We start from the raw sequence: 7,814 nt of genomic DNA on the forward strand, positions 1-7,814 counted from the left end.
TTGGCTGCCATGCCATGATGCCAAATTTTTGGGAACGTATATGCTTTAAAAACAAACAATTGTAACATTTAACAATAAGGTTCCATTAGTTAATGTTAATGTATTAAAGTGTTAGTTAATCATTGCAAAGTGTTACTCAATTAATTTAACGCCCCCATGTTGTGCATCCTGGTGCTGGGCCTGCATATGACAAAGCCTTAATTCCTTAAATCAATCTGCAATCACATAATAATCTATAGGTTACAGCTGATTGACTCCTGCTGTATCAGTAGCCAAAGAGCTCACTGCTCAGATTTCAAATACTTAGTCAGCATGTGTAGCACAAATTCAGGAACCTTTCTCCTGTGACTTCTTTTCAAATAGGTCTCGCTGGCTTTGCTAAGATGGTGGCTCTTTTGATGTACTTGAAGCAACCAAACTTCATCTACCTGTGTGCATTTATGTGGCTGACAACCCTTACTGTGGCAAATGCTGGATTTGGATTTACAGATTTCATAAAATCCCTAACAGAAACAAATACTGAAGGTAAGTTGCGAATGGTGTTACAAAATGTGAATGTGTTTCACTTCAATGTCTTTAGAAGGAAATAAAGTACTTAAGTATTTAAATTTATATTTAGTCATTTTATTTATGCTTTTATCCAAAGCAGCTTACAAATGAGGACAAAGTTCAAGATTTTTATTTGTCACATACATGGTTATATGGAGAGCATATGACCAGCAGTGAATGTAAGTCAGGTCTGCTCCATGGACAGTGCAATTATTACAGAATACAAACATAAGGAAATTATATATAAATATGGTATGGAAAAAGTAAGATAAGAAATAAGGATAAAATGCACAGGACAGTACATTTTAGACTTAATAAATATTAAGATGAGCAGGAATGTACAATAGAAGAATGTGCAAACAGGTTGTACAGGGAATTTACATGGCAGCAATAAAAAAGTAACTAAATAAAAATTGCATATATTCCTGTGTGCAAGTGACAATATCAGTTTATTAAGTATCTTGCTGATAATTAAGTGAAGTAATGTAGAAGTTAAGAGACTGAGTTTGAGTTTAGGAGTCTGAAGGTCTGGGGCAAGAAGCTCCTCCTAAGTCTCACAGTTTTTTGCCATCAGGCTATGGAAGAGCTTACCAGATGGCAGCAAAGTGAAAAGACAGTTACCAGGGTAGTTAGAGTAGTTTATTATTTTTACAGCTCTGCTTGTGCAGCGTTAGAGTTAAATGTCCTGCAGAGAGGAAAGAGCAGACCCTGAGATGCACTCAGCTAAGCGCACAACCCTCTCCAGGGCTTTGCAGTCTTGACTGGAGCCCTTCCCATACCACACTGAGATACACTGAATCAATACACTTTCTATGGCCCTTGAATATAAATGTTTCACGACTGCTGGTGAAAACCTGAATTTCCTGAAACCTGAAAATCCAGCGTTTTGTTGATCCTGATAAGCGGTCATAAACGTGATGGCTTTCTTCTTTCATGAGGGGGTTTGGCGTCATGGCATCTTTGTTTCCAGGTGGAACGTTACAGAATGCGAGACATGCGTCTGAGACTTAGACTAGTCTTTGATCTCCCTGAGCGCATTCATGTGATTTGGAGGCATGGCTTTGTAACATCATTATACAGGGAGGTTATTGATAGCGAGCTTCCTGTGTGTAAACAAGAAGAGGAAAATGCTGTATAAAAGTATATAAAAATGAGGAAAAGATCTGTATTGACAATCAAAATAAAAATAACATTTTAGGATGATTGCTATGCAAACTAGTTGTCATTTCAAATTGTTACAGCAGTGGGGGAAGATACATGGGCAATATTTAGATTTTTTGCCTTTTTTTTAACCTAAAATTCAGTTATACTTAGTCATGATAATTAGTCACTGTCCAACTGAAAACCAACACGCTTTTTACAAGTTACACAACTGCAAAATTTGCACAGATCAGATCTTTTTGGATTGGATGTTCACATTATTATTATTATTATTATTACTCCTATATTATTTTAATGTGACTGTCACAGTGAAGCTCTGTGACTAGAGATTCCTATTATGAAAAGGACTCCTACTTTGACACTGGAAAAGGAACATACATGCATACACTTCGCTGTTTTGTGCAAAACGAACAGTACTTTGTGTTCAGTGCTGTGTAAACAGAATCCAACTCCTGCCCTCCAGTGTATGACATACAAACAAAATTAAATATCACTTTACCAAACCTCTTTCCAGAGACAATTTCCCCTTGGCATTAGTGTGTATTATCAGTGTATGATTTTCTACATTGCATTAGATGTTAGCTGATGTCAATTAATAATTAATCATTCACTCATTCATTTGATTCGGAGTAAGGTTTTTGACCGTAATAGCTTCAGAAAAACAACTGTTTATCTTTCCATAAGATAACATAACACTATCAACATAACACTGGTAGCGTAGCATGGAAAGTACTAGCCTAAGTTTCAGAGTTTTTTGTGTTTGAATCTTAATATGATCCTAAATGGTTTGTTGAACATAAAATTATGTCTTCATATTAAAAATATCTTGAATGTTATATGATTTTGTGTGCTTATTGGACGATTGTTTGTTTGATTCTGTATTCCCTCTGAACACATTTTGTTGTGCAATGAGCTAGAAGATATTTTTATTATAATGATTTCTACAGCATTAAACATTAGTCATTACCATTAAGATTGAAAAATGTTTTTTAAAAAACATTATTTCTCTTTTTTATTATGGCCATAGAATCAAAGACAATGGAAATGGCAGCCCTGGGAAGACCTCTGTATATTGGTATGCTTTACGACTGCCAGGTGGTATATCTATATCAACTAATTCTCATTCATTTGAAACTACAAGTCTACTAACTCTCAGAGTAGACTGTTAGGGTAGGTTTAGGGTTAGTAGAATAAGTTGACATATACTTGCAAAGTTTCTCATAGTCAGTATGTTGTATGTTGTGGACCCATCAAAATAAAGTGTTAGAATTCAATTCAATTCAATTCAAAGTTTATTTGTATAGCGCTTTTTTCAATATGAATCGTTACAAAGCAACTTTACAGAAAATAATGTTTCTACAATATTTAGTAGTAGCTTATGGTGGTGACTATCAGTTTGTGCACGTTTGACAGGATTTGTAGAAAAAATGTATACAAGACGTAGTCAGCTAGACGATGAACATTATTAATAATATTAATTAATAATTGTTATATGATGCAGTCAAACATGTAGCAATAATTGTTAGTTCTGTTTGGTGATTCAGGGTTAGCATCATCTGGGGTCCTCTGAGGGTCAGCATCATCTCTTCTCAGGTGTTCTGGGTCCAGACTGAAGCTTGTGTAAATCCTAGCTACCCGTGGCAAAACATAGAAACAAAATAGAGACATCATTAGCATAGCTGCTGATTCAACAAAGTAAAATTAGTTTAACCCAAGCTAATGAATAAAAATGCACATTTGATCAGATGCAACTACACTCACAATTTAAGAGACACATTATTCGAATGCTTGGCGAAAGAGATGCATTTTTAATCTAGATTTAAACAGAGAGAGTGTGTCTGAACCCCGAACATTATCAGGAAGGCTTTTCCAGAGTTTGGGAGCCAAATGTGAAAAAGCTCTACCTCCTTTAGTGGACTTTGCTATCCTAGGAACTACCAAAAGTCCAGCGTTTTGTGACCTTAGGGAGTGTGATGGGTTGTAGCGTGGTAGAAGGCTAGTTAGGTACGCAGGAGCTAAACCAATTAGGGCCTTATAGGTAAGTAATGATAATTTGTAACTGATACAGAGCTTAATAGGTAGCCAGTGCAGAGACTGTAAAATTGGGGTAATATGATCATATTTTCTTGACCTGGTAAGGACTCTAGGTGCTGCATTTTGGACTACCTGTAGCTTGTTTGTTGAAGAAGCAGGACAACCACCTAGAAGTGCATTACAATAGTCCAGTCTAGAGGTCATGAATGCATGAACTAGCTTTTCTGCATCAGAAACAGATAACATGTTTCGTAGCTTGGCAATGTTTCTAAGATGGAAGAATGCAGTTTTTGTAACATTGGAAATATGATTTTCAAAAGACAAATTGCTGTCTAATATGATACCCAGATTTCTGACTGTAGAGGAAGTAACAGTATATCCGTCTAGTTCTGTGTAGTGTTTTTTGGTCCAATAATTAATATCTCCGTCTTATCCGAATTTAATTGGAGAAAATTATTTGTGATCCAATCTTTTACATTTTTAACACACTCTGTTAGCTTAGATAATTGAGAAGTTTCAACTGGTCTCGTTGAGATATATAGCTGAGTATCATCAGTGGAAGCTAATTCCGTATTTTCTAATAATATTACCAAGGGGCAACATGTATATTGAAAATAGAAGGGGACCTAGGACGGATCCTTGTGGCACTCCAAATTTTACTGATGATAAATGAGATGACACCCCACTTAAGTAAACAAAATGGTAGCGATCGGACAGTTAGGATCTAAACCATCTTAGAGCCTGCCCTTGAATACCTGTATAGTTTTGTAATCTATCTATGAGTATGTCATGGTCTATGGTGTCGAACACAGCACTAAGATCAAGTAAGACTAGAAATGAGATGCAGCCTTGATTTGACAGAAGGAGCAGGTCATTTGTAATTTTAACAAGTGCAGTTTCTTTGCTATGGTGGGGCCTGAAACCTGACTGAAATTCTTAATACAGATAATTTTTATGCAGGAAGGTGCTCAATTGAGCAGACACAACTTTTTCAAAAAAATTTGACATAAATGGAAGATTTGAAATAGGCCTATAATTTGCCAGTACACTAGGATCTAGTTTTGGTTTCTTAAAAAGAGGCTTGATAACCGCCAGCTTGAATGGTTTTGGGACGTGAGCTAAAGATAACAACGAGTTAATGATATTGAGAAGCGGTTCTTCGGCTACAGGTAACAACTCTTTCAGTAATTTAGTGGGTACAGATCTAATAAACATGTTGTTGGTTTAGATACAGTGATAAGTTTATTTAGCTCTTCCTGTCCTATAGTTGTAAAGCACTGTAGTTTATCTTTGGGTGCGATGGATGAAACTGAAGTGTTAGACGCTGTAGAATCTACATTCGCTATTGTATTTCTAATGTTATCTATTTTATCAGTGAAGAAATTCATAAAGTCATTACTATTTAACGTTGGTGGAATATTTGAATCAGGTGGCGTCTGGTAATTTGTTAATTTAGCCACTGTGCTAAATAAAAACCTTGGATTGTTTTGGTTATTTTCTATGAGTTTGTGTATATGCTCTGCCCTAGCAGTTTTTAGAGCCTGTCTATTGCTGGACATACTGTTTTTTCATGCAATTCTAAAAACTTCCAAGTTAGTTTTTTCTCCATTTGCGTTCAAGACTACGAGTTTCTTTCTTGAGAGAGTGAGTATTACTGTTATACCATGGCAAGTTATTAAGCAGACAGTCTAATGACTGCTAGTTGACATATAGTTGCAAAGTTACTTACTGTTACTAGAATGTTTACAGTGGACAATCAAAATAAAGTGTTATACCTTTTTTTCTTTTCACCAAATGTTTAATCATGACCAGTCCTTGTGAAACAAAACTATAATACCTGCACATTTGCATTTACATTTACAACAGTACATCACTCCCTCATACATAAAATAACACTTAAAGCCATTTTTAATTTCAGGTGTTACACTCTGGGATAAGAAATCATTGAGTGAAAATTTGGACACTCGTCAACAGACCCAGACAAATCTGCTGTTCAGTAGCACTGATTCTCTCTCTAGTAAGTCCAACCTCCTGGGTGTAAGTGCTTCCCTGAAGGCCAGTTTCTTGGGGGGGCTTGTGGATGTGGGAGGATCTGGCAAGTTCCTGCATGACACCAAATCCTCAAATCAATAGTCCAGAGTTACAATGTATTACAGAGAAACCGCAAAATATGAATAGCTCACTATGTCCCAGCTGGGCCAGTTCATCTACCCTGAGGTGTTTGACAAGAAAACTGCAACTCATGTGGTCACGGCAGTACAGTATGGAGCTCAGGCCCTCATGGTGTTTGATCGGACATTTTCAGAAGACGAGAACAAGCAGGAGATTGAGGGAGAACTGAATATCATGGTCAAGAACATCCCTTCATTTTCAATTGATGCAGAAGCATCTGGCAGTATGAAAGAACATGAAAAGAAAAAGGCTGAGAAAATCACCTGCATATTTCATGGGGATGTCCTACTTGAGGAGAACCCCACCACATACATGGAATCCATTGAGATATACAAGAAGCTCCGCATTCTGCTGAAGGAGAATCCACAGAATATGGTTCCAATAAAAGTCTGGCTCCATCCTCTTCATCTGTTAGAGAACAAAGCAGCTCGGCTCGATAGAAAAATGACCACAAGTCTGATTTCTGACGCTGATCATATAATCAAGGAGCTTGGAGAGGCAGAGAGGACACACAATGACCTGTGAATTGGTCAATGCTTTCAGTGACATCAAAGAGAGACTGCAATTATTTAATAAATCATTTTGCATGTACAAGACAATGTTCATAGAAGCAGTCGGCAGGGTCTTGCCTGTTATTCAAAGAGGAATGGAAGAGGAAAATTTCTGGAAGACATCCTGAAGATCCACAGGAGCTCCCCATTCAGTGCTGATATGCTTAAGTCGTGGTTAAATGATGCAAGGTCTGAACTTCTCATCTTGAGTTCTTACATCAAGATGCTACAGGGGATCGATATCAAATACTCAGTTGATCTCACTACCACCTTATTTGATCCTGAAGTTGATGCAGTGGTGGGCTTGACCTTCACATGTCTGAAGTATAAAGACTCATATATTTCAAGCCTGAAGGAGTATATTGAATCTGACAAGTTTAAAGAGCTAGAAGAGAGTAAAACTTTTTCTGTTAAATCTGTTCAAAAGTGGTTCAATGAACACCGCTGGAGTGATGCTGGGTTAAAGTGGTTTAATGAACGCAGTGAGAGTGATACTGGGTTTTCTGTGAAATCTGTCACAAAGTGGTTCAATGATAACAGTGTCTCAATGAACATAAGAGAGAACTTGTCTCAATTCAGGTGGTTTGCAGAGGCCAATAAATATGAAAAGAGAATCCACTTCATTATTTCTGCCATCTCCAATCCCAACATTGCAGGCTCCTCCATCTATCTCTATGAAAAAGGGAAACTGACAGAAAAACAGTTCAAGTCTGTGTCCAACCCCGCCACCCCCACCAATAGTGAAAAATGTATGGGACCAAGCTGTGTACCTTAAACTGCAGAAGTCTTCACCTAGAGACAGAGTGCAGTACAGAGTGGAATACAAGCGGGTGAAACCACATTCTGGAGCTGAGGAACCATGGCCTCATATTGACACATATGAAGAATTGGAGTCTGGAAAGCATTACCTGATCCGCTGCAGGATTGTTCACCCCTTAGAGCTGCTCCATCTTTATCGGTTTTTAAATCCCTTCTGAAAACTCAATTGTTTTCTGAAGCATTTGCTAATTAATTGTTGCATAGCATTAATTGTAGCATATTTTATTTTATCTATGATCAATATGTTGTACAGCACTTTGGTCAGTCATGTGATTGTTTTAAATGTGCTTTATAAATAAAAGAACTAGAACTATATGGCAGACTGTCGCTGCACATGTTGCACAAAGCTGTAGTTGAATCTACTTTTTAAAGATTTTACAGATATACAGATACCTGCATGCTTCCAAAACCATGACGAGAATGGTTTTAATTAGGACATATGCCTATTGTTGAAATATATGATGAGGAAAAATAACACTGTTGAGTTATTAATAATATCACCAATGTTTTGGAAAAAGGATCATCTAA

The 7,814-nt window shown here is 37.0% G+C and overlaps 1 pseudogene; it reads left to right on the top strand.

Moving 5' to 3' along the window:
• Nucleotides 1–2,754: 2,754 nt before the first annotated feature.
• Nucleotides 2,755–7,444, top strand: LOC127953029 (cytolytic toxin-alpha-like; annotated as a pseudogene).
• The last annotated feature ends 370 nt before the right edge of the window (nucleotides 7,445–7,814 follow it).

This window comes from Carassius gibelio, chromosome B3 (assembly GCF_023724105.1).
Source record: "Carassius gibelio isolate Cgi1373 ecotype wild population from Czech Republic chromosome B3, carGib1.2-hapl.c, whole genome shotgun sequence".
Taxonomy (NCBI): Eukaryota; Metazoa; Chordata; class Actinopteri; order Cypriniformes; family Cyprinidae; genus Carassius; species Carassius gibelio.